Source organism: Balaenoptera borealis (assembly GCF_965194805.1).
Source record: "Balaenoptera borealis genome assembly, chromosome: X".
Taxonomy (NCBI): domain Eukaryota; kingdom Metazoa; phylum Chordata; class Mammalia; order Artiodactyla; family Balaenopteridae; genus Balaenoptera; species Balaenoptera borealis.
In genome coordinates this window covers 92,987,553-93,007,582 of record NC_138881.1, presented here as the reverse complement: position 1 = coordinate 93,007,582, position 20,030 = coordinate 92,987,553, and the positions used below count along the sequence as shown (strand labels likewise).

Sequence of the window (20,030 nt, the reverse complement as noted above, 5' to 3'; positions counted from 1 at the left end):
TTCTAAGAAATTTTTTTTTTTTTTTTTGCTTCAGTAGGCTCTTAAGAAAAAAATGAAAATTGGGGAGTAAAACTTCAAGTTCAGAATATTTAAAAAGAACTATTTGTAGTTTGAAGTCTTCATCATTTAGGAGCACACTACATGGTATATAAATTTCATTAGATCAGAAAATAGTTATGCTTGTTGTATTGCATATAAGTGAAGAATTTATTCAAGTAATTACAAATTCGGAATTGAATTAAAAATAATTAAAATTTCATTCCTAGATTATTTCCCATTTAAGAGAAGTGGAAAAACCCTTGAGGACAGGTGAAAACATCAATGCTGAAGCTGTTAGGTTTTAGGGCTTAGGATCCCAAGCAGAGATTGAAAACATTCACTCTTAGAAAACAAGCCAAGAGAAGTGAGCAAGAAAAATACCTCACAACTCACTGAACATAGATTTTACCCCCAGGGAACGTTGTCTACTCAGTTTTATTTTCTGAAGTATTACTATCAGCGTTGAGGTATTACTGAGATATTACTGTCTTCTTTGATGCTCCAGTTCATGATCTTTTGAAAATAGAAAGTTTATCATCTTTTGCTTTGTTCTTTCAATGCAGATTTTTAATAAATAACTTATTGAGGTGAAATTCACCCAGCATAAAATTAGCTATTTTAAACTATACAATTCAGTGACATTTAGCCCATTCACAATGTGGTACAACCGCCACCTCTATCTAGTTCCAAAACATTTCCAGAACTTCAAAGTAAAACCCTGCCCCCATTAAGCAGTGTCTCCTCTACCCTCAGCCTCTGACATTCACTTTTCCGCGTTCTGTCTCTATGGATTTATCTATTCTGGATATTTCATATAAATGGAATTATAGGGACTTCCCTGGCGGTGCAGTGATTAGGACTCAGCACTTTCACTGCCGTGGGCCAGGGTTTGATCCCTGGTCGGGGAACTAAGATCCCGTAAGCCACATGGCACGGCCAAAAAAAAAAAAAAAAAATGGAATTATACATTATGTGACCTTTTGTGCCAGGCCTTTTTCACTTGGCATGCTGTCTTTAAGGTTCATCCATGTAGTAACACATATGAGTATTTCATTCGTTTTTATGGCCAAATAATATTTGGTTCTATGGTTATACCACATTTTGTTTATCCATTCACAAAATGATGGATCTTTGGGGTGTTTCCATTTTTTTTTGGCTATCATGAATAAAGTTACTAGGAAATTGGGTTGTACATGTATTTGTTTGATTACCTGTTTTCAGTTATTTGGGGTATATGCCAGGGGTGGAATTACTGGATTATATGGTAATTCTGTGTTTACATTTTTGAGGAACTGCTGAACTGTTTTCTGCAGCTGTACCATTTTGCATTCCCACTAACAATGTGGGAGGGTTCCAATTTCTCCATATTCTTGTCAATACTTGTTATTTTCCTTTTTCTTTTTTTATAGCCTTCTCAGTGAATGTGGTGTCTCACTGTGGTTTCAATTTACATTTCCTTAATGACTGATGAGGCTGAGCATCTTGTCCTGTGTTTATTGTACATTTTCAGTGTAGATTATTTCTTTTTTTTAAATTTAATTTTATTTATTTAGTTTTTTTATACAGCAGGTTCTTGTTAGTTATCTATTTTATACATATTAGTGTATATACGTCAATCCCAAACTCCCAATTCATCCCACCACCACCACTCCCACCCCCCTCTTTCCCCCCTTGGTGTCCATACGTTTGTTCTCTACATCTGTGTCTCTATTTCTGCCTTGCAAACCAGTTCATCTGTACCATTTTTCTAGATTCCACATATATGCGTTAATATACGATATTTGTTTTTCTCTTTCTGACTTACTTCACTCTGTATGACAGTCTCCAGGTGCATCCACGTCTCTACAAATGACCCAGTTTCGTTCCTTTTTATGGTTGAGTAATTTTCCATTGTATATATGTACCACAACTTCTTTATCCATTCGTCTGTCGATGGGCATTTAGGTTGCTTCCATGACCTGGCTATTGTAAATAGTGCTGCAATGAACATTGGGGTGCATGTGTCTTTTTGAATTATGGTTTTCTCTGGGTATTTGCCCAGTAGTGAGATTGCTGGGTCATATGGTAATTCTCTTTTTAGTTTTTTTAAGGAACCTCCATAATGTTCTCCAGAGTGGCTTTATCAATTTACATTCCCATCAACAGTGCAAGAGGGTTCCCTTTTCTCCACACCCTCTCCAGCATTTGTTGTTTGTAGATTTCCTGGTGATGCCCATTCTAACCTGTGTGAGATGATGCCTCACTGTAGTTTGGATTTGCATTTCTCTAATAATTAGTGATGTTGAGCAGCTTTTCATGTGCCTCTTGGCCATCTGTATGTCTTCTTTGAAGAAATGTCTGTTTAGGGTTGTTTGTTTTTTTAATATTGAACTGCATGAGCTGTTTATATATTTTGGAGATTAATCCTTTGTTGATTTGTTTGCAAATATTTTCTCCCATTCTGAGGGTTGTCTTTTTTTTTTTGCAGCCATTTATTTTACTTAGATCTGTCCGCATGCTGGTACATATAGATCAATTTCATTCACATAAATACACTGAATAAATATACCATATTTTATTCATCCACTGATGAAAAAAATCTTCTTCATTAAATAAATCTTACCCATTAACAGAATGATAAGTACTTGTGTTTTATTGGAAAGACACTCTAATCCCCTTTCAAACATGTATTACAAGCATATCTTTTTAATAACCTTTTGAAGATTGCTGACATGTGATAATGAGGTCTGCTCTCCCCTCCCTGCTGAGTGTCATGAGATCCACCTGTATGTCAGAAGGCTTCTGAAAACCCAAAAAAATTCTTGAAGGGCTTTTTCAGGAAGTGCCATATACTAAAGAAAGTTTGTGATTTTTGACATGTTAAGGAACTGAGGTATGGTGTTTGCCTAGCCTCTGGATATTAAGCATTCCCTCCTTCCTTCCTGCAATGCCATTCTTAGTAAATGACCAAGTTTTGTTTAAAATTCTACATCTATGGTTCTCTTTTCATAGCACCATTCTTTGATTAATTGACATTACATTTTCCCCAGTGATGCATTGTGCATATTTTTATGTGTCTCTTTGGGCGGAGTTTCTGTGTAAGAAACTGTGTAAAAGTTGCTGTAGAAAAAATACTTAGAAGTTGAACTGTTGGATTAGAGGGTTTGAGTGTTTTTGGGTTTATATAATATTGCCAAATTGCTTTGCTAGAGTAGCTATTTTAATTTGTCCTACTTTCTATATAAGATTTCCCTTTTCTCACCACTCTTACCAGCAGGTGGTGTTGTCAAACATTTAATATGGTTGCTGAAAGTGGTATCTTTTTGTTGTTTTCATCTACATTTACATGGTTATTTATGGTACTGTTCTCTGTTCTATACCGTTGATCTGTCTAGTCTTACATGAATAACACAATTTTAATTCCTATAACTTTAAGTAATAAAGAAATAACTTTAAATAATACATTTTGATATTGGTAGAAACCTATGTTCTTTCTATCGTGCAACACTGCCTTGATATCGTACTTTTTATATTTACTTAGCTCTTTCCAGTATCTTATCTCTGTAAAATATTTTAAGCTTCTGGAAGTGAAAGAATGTTTATTAGGCACCATCTGTATACTGAATATGGGTTAATTTCTGTTGCCTCTTTCTTAGCACTTATTAGGGTGTGATACATATAACAGGTAAATGAATGAATGAATAAACTAGCAGATCTCTGCCTCAATTTGTCAATGGGTGAGTGAAAGAAGATCTCATTAGGCTGTGGCCTTGCCTGATGCATTAACTCATACCATTATTGTACCAGCACCTGGCACCTACAGTAATGGGTCCTCTCTTAGCTTTATCAGAGCTCCTGGAAGGAGTGCTATTAAAGCTGTTTCCTGAGTTCCTGCTTTAGTTTCTAAAACATTATTCCACTGTGTCTTCCTGCCCCAGACTCAAGAGAGTATCATTGATGAGCTAGGACAGTAAGGGACCATCTCTGAGTGATACATAGCACTGAGGGTTGTCTTTTTGTCTTATTTATAGTGTCCTTTGCTGTGCAAAAGCTTTTAAGTTTCATTAGGTCCCATTTGTTTGTGTTTGTTTTTATTTCCATTACTCTAGGAGGTAGGTCAAAAAAGATCTTGCTGTGATTTATGTCAAAGAGTGTTCTTCCTATGTTTTCCTCTAAGAGTTTTATAGTGTCCGGTCTTACATTTAGGTCTCGAATCCATTTTGAGTTTATTTTTGTGTATGGTGTTAGGGAGGGTTCTAATTTCATTCTTTTACATGTAGCTGTCCAGTTTTCCCAGCACCACTTATTGAAGAGACTGTCTTTTCTCCATTGTATATCCTTGCCTCCTTTGTCATAGATTAGTTGACCATAGGTGCGTGGGTTTATCTCTGGGCTTTCTATCCTGTTCCATTGATCTATATTTCTGTTTCTGTGCCAGTACCATATAGTCTTGATTACTGTAACCTTTGTAGTATAGTCTGAAGTCAGGGAGTCTGATTCCTCCAGCTCTGTTTTCTTTTTTTCCTCAGGGTTGCTTTGGCTACTCAGGGTCTTTTGTGTCTCCATACAAATTTTAAGAATTTTTTGTCCTAGTTCTGTAAAAAATGCCATTGTTAATTTGATAGGGATTGCGTTGAATCTGTAGATTGCTTTGGGTAGAATAGTCATTTTCACAATATTGATTCTTCCAATCCAAGAACATGGTATATATCTCCATCTGTTTGTGTCATCTTTGATTTCTTTCATCAGTGTCTTATAGTTTTCTGCATACAGGTCTTTTGTCTCCTTAGGGAGGTTTATTCCTAGGTATTTTATTCTTTTTGTTGCAATGGTGAATGGGATTGTCTCCTTAATCTCTCTTTCTGATCTTTCATCGTTAGTGTATAGGAATACAAGAGATTTCTGTGCATTAATTTTGTATCCTGCTACTTTACCAAATTCATTGATTAGCTCTAGTTGTTTTCTGGTGGCATCTTTAGGGTTATCTATGTATAGTATCATATCATCTGCAAACAGTGACAGTTTTACTTCTTCTTTTCCAGTTTGGATTCCTTTTATTTCTTTCTCTTCTCTGATTGCCATGGCTAGGACTTCCAAAACTATGTTGAATAATAGTGGTGAGAGTGGACATCCTTGTCTTGTTCCTGATCTTAGAGAAATGCTTTCAGTTTTTCACAATTGAGAATAATGTTTGCTGTGGGTTTGTCGTATATGACCTTTATTATGTTGAGGTAGGTTCCCTCTATGCCCACTTTCTGGAGAGTTTTTATCATAAATGGGTGTTCAATTTTGTCGAAAGCTTTTTCTACATCTATTGAGATGATCATATGGTTTTTATTCTTCAGTTTGTTGATATGGTGTATCACATTAATTGATTTGTATATATTGAAGAATCCTAGCATCCCTGGGTTAAATCCCACTTGATCATGGTGTATGATCCTTTTAATGTGTTGTTGGATTCTGTTTGCTAGTATTTTGTTGAGGATTTTTGCATCTATATTCATCAGTGATATTGGTCTGTAATTTTCTTTTTTTGTAGTGTCTTTTGTTTTGGTATCAGGGTGATGGTGGCCTCATAGAATGAGTTTGGCAGTGTTCCTCCCTCTGCAGTTTTTTGGAAGAGTTTGAGAAGAATGGGTGTTAGCTCTTCTCTAAATGTTTGATGTAGTTCACCTGTGAAGCCATCTGGTCCTGGACTTTTGTTTGTTGGAAGATTTTAAATCACAGTTTCAATCTCATTACTTGTGATTGGTCTGTTCATATTTTCTATTTCTTCCTGGTTCAGTCTTGGAAGGTTATCCCTTTCTGAGATTTTGTCCATTTCTTCCAGGTTGTCCACTTTATTGGCATAGAGTGGGTTGTAGTCGTCTCTTATGATGCTTTGTATTTCTGTGGTGTCCATTGTAACTTCTCCTTTTTCATTTCTAATGTTATTGATTTGAATTCTCTCCCTCTTTTTCTTGATGTGTCTGGCTAAAGGTTTATCAGTTTTGTTTATCTTCTCAAAGAACCAGCTTTTAGTTTTATTTAACTTTGCTATTGTTTTCTTTGTTTCTATTTCATTTATTTCTGCTCTGAGCTTTATGATTTCTTTCCTTCTACTAACTTTGGGTTTTGTTTGTTCTTCTTTCTCTACTTCCTTTAGGTGTAATGTTAAATTGTTTATTTGAGATTTTTCTTGTTTCTTGAGGTAGGATTGTATTGCTATAAACTTCCCTCTTAAAACTGCTTTTGCTACAACCCATAGGTTTTGGATCGTTGTGTTTTCGTTGTCATTTGTCTCTCAGTATTTTTTGGTTTCCTCTTTGATTTCTTCAGTGATCTCTTGGTTATTTAGTAACGTATTGTTTAGCCTCCACGTGTTTGTGATTTTTATGTTTTTTCCCTGTAATTTATTTCTAATCTCATAGCGTTGTGGTCAGAAAAGATGCTTGATATCATTTCAATTTTCTTAAATTTACCACAGCTTGATTTGTGACCCAAGATGTGATCTATCCTGGAGGATGTTCTATGCGCACTTGTGAAGAAAGTGTAATCTTCTGTTCTTGGATGGAATGTCCTATGAATATCAATTAAATCTATCTAGTCTATTGTGTCATTTAAAGCTTGTGTTTTCTTATTAATTTTCTGTCTGGATGATCTGTCCATTGGTGTAAATGAGGTGTTAAAGTTCTCCACTGTTATTGTGTTGCTGTCAATTTCCTCTTTTATAGCTGTTAGCATTTGACTTATGTATTGAGGTGCTCCTATGTTGGGTGCATATATATTTATAATTGTTATATCTTCTTCTTGGATTGAACCCTTGATCACTATGTAGTGTCCTTCCTTGTCTCTTGTAACATTCTTTATTTTAAAGTCTATTTTATCTGATATGAGTATTACGACTCCAGCTTACTTTTGATTTCCATTTGCATGGAATCTTTTTCCATCCCTTCACTTTCAGTCTGTATGTGTCCCAAGGTCTGAAGTGGGTCTCTTGTAGACAGCATATACATGGGTCTTGTTTTTGTAGCCATTCAGCGAGCCTATGTCTTTTGGTTGGAACATTTAATCCATTCACATTTAAGGTATTTATCGATATGTATGTTCCTATTACCATTTTCTTAATTGTTTGGGGTTTGTTTTTGTAGGTCCTCTTGTTCTCTTGTGTTTCCCACTTAGAGAAGTTCCTTTAGCATTTGTTGTAGAGCTGGTTTGGTGGTGCTGAATTCTCTTAGCTTTTGCTTGTCTGTAAAGCTTTTGATTTCTCCATCAAATCTGAATGTGATCCTTGCTGGGTAGAGTAATCTTGGTTGCAGGTTCTTCCCTTTCATCACTTTAAGTATATCGTGCCACTCCCTTCTGACCTGTAGAGTTTCTGCTGAGAAATCAGCTATTGACCTTATGGGAGTTCCATTGTATGTTATTTGTCATTTTTCCCTTGTTGCTTTTAATAATTTTTCTTTGTCTTTATCTTTTGTCTTTGATTACTATGTGTCTCGGTGTGTTTCTCCTTGGGTTTATCCTGCCTGGGACGCCCTGTGATTCCTGGACTTGGGTGGCTATTTTGTTTCCCATGTTAGGGAAATTTTCAACTATAATCTCTTCAAATATTTTCTCGGGTCTTTCTCTCTCTATTCTCCTTCTGGGACCTCTATAATGTGAATGTTGGTGTGTTTAATGTTGTCGTAAAGATCCCTTAGGCTGTCTTCATTTCTTTTCATTCTTTCTTCTTTATTCTGTTCCACAGCGGTGAATTCCACCATTCTCTCTTCCAGGTCACTTATCCGTTCTTCTGCCTCAGTTATTCTGCTATTGATTCCTTCTAGTGTAGTTTTCATTTCAGTTATTGTATTGTTCATCTCTGTTTGTTTGTTCTTTAATTCTTCTAGGTCTTTGTTAAATATTTCTTGCATCTTCTAGATATTTGCCTCCATTCTTTTTCCGAGGTCCTGGATCATCTTCACTATCATTATTCTAAATTATTTTTCTGGAAGGTTGCCTATCTCCACTTCACTTAGTTGTTTTTCTGGGGTCTTATCTTGTTCTTTCATCTAGTACATAGTCCTCTGCCTTTTCATTTTGTCTGTCTTTCTCTGAATGCGGTTTTTGTTCCTCAGGCTTCAGGACTGTAGTTCTTCTTGCTTCTGCTGTCGGCCCTCTGGTGGATGAGGCTATCTGAGAGGCTTGTGCAAGCTTCCTGATGGGAGGGATTGGTGGTGGGTAGAGCTGGGTGTTGCTCTGGTGGGCAGAGCTCAGTAAAACTTTGATCCACTTGTCTGCTGATGGGTGGGGCAGAGTTCCCTCCCTCTTGGTTGTTTGGCCTGAGGCGACCCAGCAGTGGAGCTTACAGGCTCTTTGGTAGGGCTAATGGCGGACTCCGGTAGGGCTAATAGCAAGGAGTACTTCCCAGAACTTCTGCTGCCAATGTCCTTGTCCCCATGGTGGGCCACAGCCACCCCCTGCCTCTGCAGGAGACCCTCCAACACTAGCAGGTAGGCCTGGTTCAGTCTTCTATGGGGTCACTGCTCCTTCCCCCTGTGTCCTAATGCACACATTACTTTGTGTGTGCCTTCCAAGAGTGGAGTCTCTGTTTCCCCCAGACCTGTCGAAGTCCTGCAATCAAATCCCACTGGCCTTCTAAGTCTGATTCTTTGGGAATTCCTCCTCCCATTGCTGGACCCCCAGGGAGGAAGCCTGATGTGGGGCTCAGAACCTTCACTCCAGTAGGTGGACTTCTGTGGTATAATTTTTCTCCAGTTCATGAGTCACCCACCCAGCGGTTATGGGATTTGATTTTATTGTGATTCCCCCCCGCCTACCATCTCACTGTGGCTTCTCCTTTGTCTTTGGATGTGGGGTATCTTTTTTGGTGGGTTCCAGTGTCTTTCTGTCGATGATTGTTCAGCAGTTATTTGTGATTCTGGTGCTCTCGCAAGAGGGAGTGAGCTCACGTCCTTCTATTCCACCATCTTCAGATTATTTCTGACTTTGGAATATTTCTGAACTTTTACAGTTTCTTTTATCCTGTGCAGAAGATAGAAAGATCAGAAGCAAACAGGAATGAGAGAGCTAGTGTTATAAAATTATATTTGGCAGATACCCCAAATGTCTTCCTGGCCTCAACTCCTGAGAATATCACCTTTTCCATAACACTGGAAAGTTCCTTTCTGATATCAGGTCTTACTGGCCTTGAATATTTGCTGATACAGTTACATTTAACTGTATCATAGCAGGAATGTCATAAAAGTGGCAGACAGGAAATATGGAAGGCATATAGATGGGGCAAGTTGACCACCAACTCCATGTATCCATTGGGTAAAGAGAAGGTTGCAACCTCCTCTACAAAGGAGTGGACCTTTGTAGAGTAGATTGACCACATGCAGAAAATCGACAAATGTATTGGAAGAGTTTACTTTTTTTCTTTAACAAATTAGGTAATGGAGAAGAAATCACCTTTCCCCTCAAAATTTCCATTTGCTTTCTCAGACACATTCCACATAAATAGAACAAACCATATTTTCCTGTTTTTTTAAAATGATATTCCTGATTATTCTTTTAATCTGAGCAATACAGGGCACTTTAATAAATGTGGTTATGGTAATTTGCTTATGGTTAGATTATCAAACGTCTGGCAAATTGACATGAGGTAGGCAATGTAGCAAAATAGGTTGAGCTTTGAGCCCAGTCAGGAGATTTGTGTTCCGGTCCCCAGTTCTGAAATAACTAGTTCTGTAAACTTGGATAAATTACTTAACCTCTTGAAGCCCCAGTTTCCTCATTTGTAAATAAATGAATGATTGGACTCTAGATTATCCTTAAAGTCCATTACAGCTCTAAAATTCTATTTGAGAAGTTCATGTGTTATGTTAAATTTCAGAGGCAATGCATACTTTTTCTATGTTTGCATATATAAAAATTAAAACTGTTGCCTCAGTTCAAACATGTATCAACAGAATAAGTTAAAAAGGAGAAAAAAAATAAGGCCTAGGGACACAGGCTTCCAAGTTCTGAAGCCATGCTCCTCTTTGTGTACTGGCTAAGTGCCTCGGTATTTTCTACATGTGATGATCTGTCCTCTGCCCTGAGGTTTCTTAATCTACGTTTTGCAATGTGTGTCGTAGATATTTGTTTATCAAACATAATGCAACTGGCTCAGACAGGACATAACACTATTTCCTAGTCAGTGGCTAAAACATTTCTCACCTCCTGAACTTCACCAGTCTTAAATTCCATAAGTTCTGTGACCTCAAGTGAAGATACCTTGACTTTCACTTAATCTGATGATGCATTTTATTTTTTGCAGGAAGATACTGGGTTTTGAAACGACCCCACCCCCTTCACTTGTGGAAAAGGTTATACTAAATGATAAGGTGATTCTGCCCTGCCACCCATACAGCCTCCTTCCAGACCTTGTGGCACAAGACCTGGGGAGCTCTGGGTCATTTCACTGCCGTTGCCAGGGGAGTAAAACTGACAACTTTAGTCCCTGATGAAGAGTCAAGAGCTTACGATCTATCTGGGAAGGGTTATGTTACATGTAGGTACAGCATGTTCATAATCTTGGGATTAATATACAAAGCCAATGGAAAGGCTGAAGCTGGTCATCTCAGATGAGAGAAGCTGACGTGGTCTTTGCATTAGTATTTATTTCCAATTTTAGAGGTTTCCTCACATTAAGATGCTACCAGAAAACTACTAGAGCTAATCAATGAATTTGGTAAAGTAGCAGGATTCAAAATTAATGCACAGAAATCTCTTGCATTCCTATACACTAATGATGAAAAATCTTAAAGAGAAATTAAGGAAACTATCCTATTCACCATTGCAACAAAAAGAATAAAATACCTAGGAATAAACCTCCCTAAGGAGACAAAAGACCTGTATGCAGAAAACTATAAGACACTGATGAAAGAAATCAAAGATGACACAAACAGATGGAGATATATACCATGTTCTTGGATTGGAAGAATCAATATTGTGAAAATGACTATACTACCCAAAGCCATGTACAGATTCAATGCAATCCCTATCAAGCTGCCAAGGGCATTTTTCACAGAACTAGAACAAACCATTTTACAGCTTGTATGGAAACACAAAAGACCCTGAGTAGCCAAAGCAATTTTGAGAAAGAAAAATGGAGCTGGAGGTATCAGGTTTCCTGACTTCAGACTATATACAAAGCTACAGTAATCAAGATAGTATGGTACCAGCACAAAAACAGAAATATAGATCAATGGAACAGGATAGAAAGCCCAGAGATAAACCCATGCACATATGGTCACCTTATCTTTGACAAAGGAGGCAAGGATATACAATGGAGAAAAGACAGTCTCTTCAATAAGTGGTGCTGGGAAAACTGGACAGCTACACGTAAAGAATGAAATTAGAACACTTCCTAACACTGTACACAAAAACAAACTCAAAATGGATTAAAGACTTAAATGTAAGGCCAGACACTATAAAACTCTTAGAGGAAAATATAGCCAGAACCCTTTATGGCATAAATCACAGCAAGATCCTTTTTGACCCACCTCCTAGAGAAATGGAAATAAAAACAAAAATAAACAAATGGGACCTAATGAAACGTAAAAGCTTTTTCACAGCAAAGGAAACCATAAACAAGACGAAAAGACAACCCTCAGGATGGGAGAAAATATTTGCAAATGAAGCAACTAACAAAGGATTAATCTCCAAAATATACAAGCAGCTCATGCAGCTCAATATCAAAAAACCAAACAACCCAATCCAAAAGTGGGCAGAAGACCTAAATAGACATTTCTCCAAAGAAGATATACAGATTGCCAACAAACACATGAAAAGATGCTCAACATCACTAATCATTAGAGAAACGCAAATCAAAACTACAATGAGGTATCACCTCACACCGGTCAGAATGGCCATCATCAAAAAATCTACAAACAATAAATGCTGGAGAGGGTGTGGAGAAAAGGGAACCCTCTTGCACTGTTGGTGGGAATGTAAATTGATAAAGCCACTAAGGAGAACAGTATGGAGATTCCTTAAAAAACTAAAAATAGAACTACCATATGACCCAGCAATCCCACTACTGGGCATATACCCTTAGAAAACCATAATTCAAAAGGAGACATGTACTACAGTGTTCATTGCAGCACTATTTACAATAGCCAGGACATGGAAGCAACCTAAGTGTCTATCAACAGATGACTGGGTAAAGAAGATGTGGCACATATATACAATGGAATATTACTCAGCCATGAAAAGGAATGAAATTGAGTTATTTGTAGTGAGGTGGATGGACCTAGAATCTGTCATACAGAGTGAAGTAAGTCAGAAAGAGAAAAATACCATATGCTAACACATATATATATGGAATCTAAAAAAAAAAAGGTTCTGCTGAACATAGGGGCAGGACAGGAATAAAGATGCAGATGTAGGGAATGGACTTGAGGACATGGGGAGGGGGAAGGGTAAGCTGGGACAAAGTGAAAGAGTAGCATTGACATATATGCACTACCAAATGTAAAATAGATAGCTAGTAGGAAGCAGCTGCATAGCACAGGGAGATCAGCTCAGTGCTTTGTGACCACCTAGAGGGGTGGGATAGGGAGGGTGGGAGGAAGATGCAAGAGGGAGTGGATATCGAGATATATGTATACATATAGCTGATTCACTTTTTTATACAGCAGAAACTAACACAACATTGTAAAGCAATTACACTCCAATAAAGATGTTAAAAAAAATGTACTAGATAAGATAAAGGCTCTATCAAAATTTATGATCACAGAACTTTATCAGAAAAGTGGTCTGTTCTGCATTATCTTAAGACCTGTTTTTCATATATTTATTACTTCTTGGCTATTTCTTTTTTGTTAATTCACAGGTGTACTTTGCATTAGTGCTTTCCTTGTGTTTCTGTATTTAGTCTTTCTCTTAGCCCTAGGTCAGCTTGTTTATTTCCCAGAAAGCAGCAGCTTCTGCAAAATGCCGGGAAACAGGGTAGAATATGGGGTGTGGGAGAGGGAGGTGTGATTGAAGCTGAAAGGGACTTTTAAGGTTAGTGTGTTCTGTTCAATTAAGCTATCTCTTTCTTGACTTTTCTTCTGCAGCAGAATGTTAAAATATTGTACTCCTGCCAAAAAATTTCCCAAACTCAAATTCTACACAAAAGAAACAACCTCTCTCGGACTTCCCTGGTGGCGCAATGGTTAAGAATCCGCCTGCCAATGCAGGGGACATGGGTTTGTTCCCTGTTCCGGGAAGATCCCACATGCCGCGGAGCAACGTAAGCCCGTGCGCCACAACTACTGAGCCTGTGCTCTAGAGCCCACAAGCCACAAATACTGAGCCCACGCACCACAACTACTGAAGTCCGCACACCTAGAGCCCATGCTCTGCAACAAGAGAAGCCACTGCAATGAGAAGCACACGCACCTCAATGAAGAGTAACCTCCTGTCGCCACAACTAGAGGAAGCCCGTGCGCAGCAACAAAGACCCAATGCAGCCAAAAATAAATAAATAAAATAAATAAATTTTTAAAAAACAAACAACCTCTCTAAGCTGAACCAAACACTATTTATTTTGTTGGTGACTTATTTCAAGAATCATTATATTTAATTTAATTTAAAATTACCTTTGTGTGGGCTTCCCTGGTGGCGCAGTGGTTAAGAATCTGCCTGCCAATGCAGGGGACATGGGTTCGAGCTCTGGTCCGGGAAGATCCCACATGCCGCGGAGCAACTAAGCCTGTGCGCCACAACTACTGAGCCTGCCCTCTAGAGCCTGCGAGCCACAACTACTGAGCGCACGTGCCACAACTACTGAAGCCTGCGCACCTAGAGCCCGTGCTCTGTAACTAGAGAAGCCACCGCAGTGAGAACCTTGCACACCACAACGAAGAGCAGCCCCCGTTTGACGCAACTAGAGAAAGCCCGCGTGCAGCAACGAAGACCCAACACAGCCAAAAATAAATAAATTTATTAAAAAAATAAAATAAAATTACCTTTGTGATTTTACAGCAAATAAGTACTTGCATTTGTTTTCTTATTGGGGTTTATTGATAAATGGGACTATTACTACAATTATTGTTTTCAATTTCTTTTGAAAATCAGAGAAAAACTGTTTTGGTGATATGATTCAATTATCTTGAAATGTATCATTTGATTCAGTAAGTCTATATCTAGGAGCTATTCTAACAAAATAATTAGGGAGACACAAATTTATGCTCACGAATGCTCAGAACATCATTTATAGTATTGGAAAAATTTATGACCCAAACTAAATGTCGGGCAAAGAATAGGTGACTAGTTAAGTAAATTATGACTTCAATATGCTAAAATATTATGCAATCCTAAACATTGTTTTAAAATAATTTTTAGTAACATGGGGGAGAGCTCATATTAAATGTCAAGTGAAAAAAGCACACAATATCCAATTTTGGAAAAAAAATCCATAAGAAAAAACTAATAAAAAATATATCAAAATATTAACAGTGGTTCTCCCTGGGCTGCAGAATTGTGGATTTAAAAAGCATTCTTTATGCATTTTTGGTGTTTTCCATATTTTCTATAATGAATAGTTATTACTTCTATAGAAAAATATAAACAGTTATCAAACATTTTAATGAAAGCCAATTAAACAACAGTGAGATGGCATTGTTTTCCTAGCAGATTGGCAAGATTTTTAAAGATTGATAGTATTCAATGTTTTCAAGAATATAAGGAAAATGGTACTGTTGTGCACTCTAAGTAGGACTGTTTGACCCTTTTAAAAGACAATTTGACAGTATCTTTTAAAATTTAAAACACACATACTCTTTGACCCAGCATCATTTCCACTTATAGGGCTCCACTATAGCAATGCTTGAACAAATACACAGAGATATATGCATAGGGATATTAATTGGAGTATTGTGAAAAATTCGAGAAAAATCCTGAATGTACACGAATAGGTATATGACTAATACATTATGGTATATCCATACTATGGAATACTGTGTAACAGTGAAAAAAGGATGAGGTATAATTCTTTAGATATCTATCTACATACAAACATAATGACATGGAATAATGTTTGTGATATATTATTAAGTGCATAAGAGCAATTTGTAGAGCAATATGCATAATCTCATTTTGAAAAAATAAGTATATGTGCCTGTATATGTGCACAGCAAACTTTTAGAATGATATATACCAGATTGTTCACAGTTATGTCTGTGGAGAGGGATCAGAGATTCTTTTACTTCATATACTTCTATTTGAACAAAAGAAGTAAACACGCACTTTGTTTGTAATAAAAAATGTATATATATAATAAAGAGACAATCAGTGGAAAGCGGGGCTTGCTGCGTGAAAATTTGCTTTGTAAATAGCTTTTCAGAAATGTATTATTCCATGTACAGTGGTGTACAGCTACTAAGAGTTTGTCCACCTTCATATAGGACCTAATCTGCACCATGGCTCAATAAAGAGAGAGCATAGTCTCAGGCAGGAACTGATTCATAAACTGATCTAGACTGCCATACTTAAATTTTGCCCAGGGGCAATAAAATCAGATTTGTTGAACTCTTTCATAAATACCATTGAAACGAGCTTGCAGAAAGTTGAGGTTAGCCACCGATTCTGAAAGTTGCCTGTATGGATGGATTAGATACATATCATAGCTAAAAGTGACTTTCAAAATCTATGAATTCTCCTTCAAGGTATTTGCTTTAAATGTCTTTTTATAGGAAGGGTTTTCCCTGGGTCTAATATAGAAGTAGGATATTCCAAAATGAGACTTTGCTTCTCTCTTAGATGGGTTTATGTGATAATGAGATGGACATGTGAAACATTACTTATTCAGTCCTATGTACATTTCCTCTGGAATAATAATAGCATCCACCTCATGGGCTCATTGCGAGGGTAAAATGAAATAATACATGTAATGTGTTTGGGGCAGTGCCTGGCACATACTAGGTATTCAATAACTGGTGGCCATCATTATCCAATCACTTGCTAAAGATTTTCCATTTGAATAACAATAACTTGGCCTGTACCAGGTGCCATATATGGTCCAAATGAAGGAGACAGATTTCTTACAGTATTTTAGTTTGAAAAAAGATTGCTTTGAATGAGTGTTCGAAGGTTTAAGCAGAGTGAATACCTAGGTATAATGATGGGGCTTGTGGATTTCACAGAAGGCATTAGAAAGGGTACATTTAGAGGATTGAAAAGAATGGGGGTTGGCTTGGAGGTCAGAGAGTGATTTAGTGAATGAAAGTGAAGGTGGTGGTTGTAGACCACTTCAAAAGGAATTTAGCCCTTGGCTTTAAAGAAGTCACTCAATAAATAGGAGAATCTGGAGAAAGATTGGTGTGGTGTAATGGAAGGATACGAGTTTTGGTTCTAGTTTCCTTTTTTCTCACCTGTGAAATGAGGAGGTCAAAGTTAGTAATTAATAGGCACCATTTTCTACATGCTTGCCATAAGCCAGGCATCTTAGGAGCATGATTTCATTGAACCCTCCCTCAGAAAAGCCTTATGAATGAGGTACCATTATTATTATTATTTTTTTAATATTTATTTATTTATTTATTTATTTATTTATTTATTTTTGGCTGTGTTGGGTCTTCGTTTCTGTGCGAGGGCTTTCTCTAGTTGCGGCGAGCAGGGGCCACTCTTCATTGCGGTGCGCGGGCCTCTCACTATTGCGGCCTCTCTTGTTGCAGAGCACAGGCTCCAGACGCGCTGGCTCAGTAGTTGTGGCTCACGGGCCTAGTTGCTCCGCGGCATGTGGGATCTTCCCAGACCAGGGCTCGAACCCGTGTCCCCTGCATTGGCAGGCGGATTCCCAACCACTGCGCCACCAGGGAAGCCCCATGAGGTACCATTATTATCCTCAACTTACATATGAGGAGGCTGAGGCTCAGAAGAGGTTATATAACTCGGTCTAGGGTGGTCCAAGTCCAAAGCCCAAATAGTTTTCCTCCTGCTACTCTGACTCTATGTGGCCTCCTGACTCTAGTAGTCAATGATTCTGAGTAAGGGACATTTAAAAATTTAAAAATTTGCCTTGTCTTTTAAGAATGGGTGATGAAATCAAATATTCTTGTATGTGAAAAGGAAAGGAAAATAGAGATTTAAGGTGAGTTATGATATTGATGACCTTTTCCCCTAACATTACTGGGCTAGAATTAACTACAGAAAATGGGCAAAATATACAAAAGGTAACTTTTTGCAGACTTGATGACTACCACCGCCCATGAATTTGCCTCTGGTCTTATGGATAATATGAATATTTTGTTCTTTTTTTTTTTTTTCTTTTTGGGAAGGTTGCTAAAGCAATTTGCAAGGATATTGTGGAGGATTTTATTTAGAGGGGATAGGAATTCGTTTTTCAAAAGAGAAAGAATGAGTTAATGAGAGACAGTAAATTCAAGTTTCATTAAAACCCTGCTGGGATTTTGATTTGGACTTTACAGATGAATTTGGGAAGAACTGAGTTTTTACTATACCGTGTTTTCCCATCCAGATGCGTTCAATGTCTTTCCATTTGTTTTGGCTTTTCAATTAATTTAAAAGCCAGTGAAATGTACTGGAATGACAAGAAATGGTTGTTTGAAAAGATAAAAAAGTCATTTCTCAAAAAATGACATTAAATCTAGCTGCAGTGGCTTTGGCCATTTTTGAAAGGAGTAGCCTAGGTTATTATTTATGTTCACAGTGAGAGCATCTTCTGCCTAGGTTTCTGATTTCACCAGTTGTTTCAGACATGCCATTGAAGACAATATTTGGCTTGGTTATTGGGTCTGAGAAAAAAAAAAGGTCTCATGAATGACAAAGCATAACATCATTTGTCTATGCAAATATTATTATAAAGTCCTGCTGCTTGTCGTGGGATCAAAAAGGAAATTATTATTTTACAAACATGTGAAGTATGTTTAACATGCAAAGGCTTGTTACACAGTCAATGAAGAACAGTTGTTTTCTGCCCTTCCATAAATAACTAATGCCAAGAGCGGCCTGGCTATCTGTTTCAGCTTCTTGTTACAGGAGAGTAAAATGGGCAAGGCCTATATATCAGTACCTGCTAACAGAGCTGTCTTGGTAAATTCTGTTTGCCTTCAGTTTAATTTCCATGCTTTCGGTGTCTTTTATGTTGTATTTTGAATCTGTCAATTGCACTGTACATTTTCCTAACTCTTCTCCATTTTCATGTTTATCTCTTCTGTTTCTAATTGGACTAGTAGTTCTGGGCAAAACTTATTACCTAGGAAGCCTGATGTAGTGGCAGGCACCCTGGTCTAGGAGTCTTGGGAACTGTGGTAGGAAATCCAGGCTCTGCTACTAGTTAGTTGTATGACTAGACAAGTCATTTAACCTGCATCTGTTTCTCTATTTGTAAACTAGGGATAATAATCCCCTGTCTTCCAAACTACTAAACAATGGTGCAAATGTTCTCTCTAAAATGTCAGACAGTTGGCTGGGGGAATGTTTTGTTCCTGGGTAGTTGTTCTGGAGGGTTTCTGATGACAAGAAATTAAGCAAGGTTTATTTTGATCCTGAAAAAGTGAAAAAAGAGCAGCTAGAAATAGTGTGGATACACTTGGTTTCCTTTTTGGAGATGTAGCTCTTTTATCCTCTTCACCCGGGATGTGGTTAACTGGAGAGGAAAAGGTGGGGTACAGTAGGTGATAAAGGTAGCCAGAACCGTCAGCATTAATGAATAGTGTAAGTGATAACGATCTTGAAAATTCAACTAGTTTCTTGTCTGATAAGTACCTCTATATCTATATTTACAGACATCCTTATACATAGGTATATATGTAGACATATTCATACATACAAACAAAAACTGATAGCTTCAGGCTCTTCCCTTTATACCTCGTAAAGTTGGAGGAACTTCAGTAACCTAGGACTGACTCAGTGTTCAGAGGAAGTTACTTAATTGAAAAGGTCTGGGCTCAGTGACTGCTAGTAAAGGAAATTGACAAGAGTACTCTTTCATTATGTGTTCTTTTTCATTTTGGTCTGATTTATGTGCTACACTGGGTCTGTTCTGTGTCTGTGTTTTAATTCCACCACTAGACACTAAGTTTGTTGAGGGCAGGGATGATCATTTCTTTGATTTCGTTTGTGTTAACCCTACTGTACATGACAGTGCTCTGTCACTATAGGTACCCAGTGAATTATATAGCTGAGAAATGATTAGTTATTTCTGGTATTACAACAAGATCTTGTAAATAAACATGACAATTAAACTTGTTGTTTGAAGTCCTGAACTTTCTAGGTCAATCTCGAAAAAGGAAGTTATGTGACTGCCATAGCAAAATTCATAGGCATATTATACATAAGTGGGTGGGCCTGTTGTAAATTGGATGAGTAATCCCACTTCAAAGAAGTAACATACAAAGGCTGTAGCTCTATGCTCTCCAACTGTGGGCCTCCAACCACGTACAGTGTCACCTGAGATGCTTATTAAAGATTCATATTTCTCAGCCCTTCTCAGATCCAGGTATCCATATTTTAACAATCACCCCCAGATGATTCAGATGCATACTAAAGTCTAAGAACAACTCTAGCCTGTAATCTGAGGTGGTCACACACACACACACACACAGACACACACACACACACGCACACACACACAAACACACGTTGTTACCTCCAGTAATTCTATGGGAAAATACAAAACAGCAAGTGAAATGACATGTCCATTCCTAGCAAGAAGAGGAAGCTGGCCCTCCATCATGCATCAGACAACTGGAAGCATACTGGCATTTTCTTTCTTTTGGTGATATATTCTTGGCAGTTTGTCGTGGCTCATTTGCAATTATGGTCTGTCTCTTTTGAAACCCCGAGACAGTTCGCCAGCATTTTATTTTTAACAACAATTTCTTGAATCTCTTAGGAACAGTATTTGTAGGACTGGCTCAGAAGCAACAGTCGGGGCCAGTAAGATGTCATAGTGCTGCGGTGACATTTCCTTATCAGTTATGAGCTCTTTTGCCATTATACCATCGTGGAAATGCAAGGCATTAAGTGAAAACCCTGCATTCTTGTGATATTTC

The 20,030-nt window shown here is 37.7% G+C and overlaps 1 long non-coding RNA gene across 1 annotated transcript in view; it reads left to right on the top strand.

Annotated features, from left to right (window-relative positions):
• LOC309620846 overlaps positions 1 to 20,030 on the top strand; it is a 589,684-nt gene that overhangs the window by 205,018 nt on the left and 364,636 nt on the right. The window lies entirely within an intron of this gene.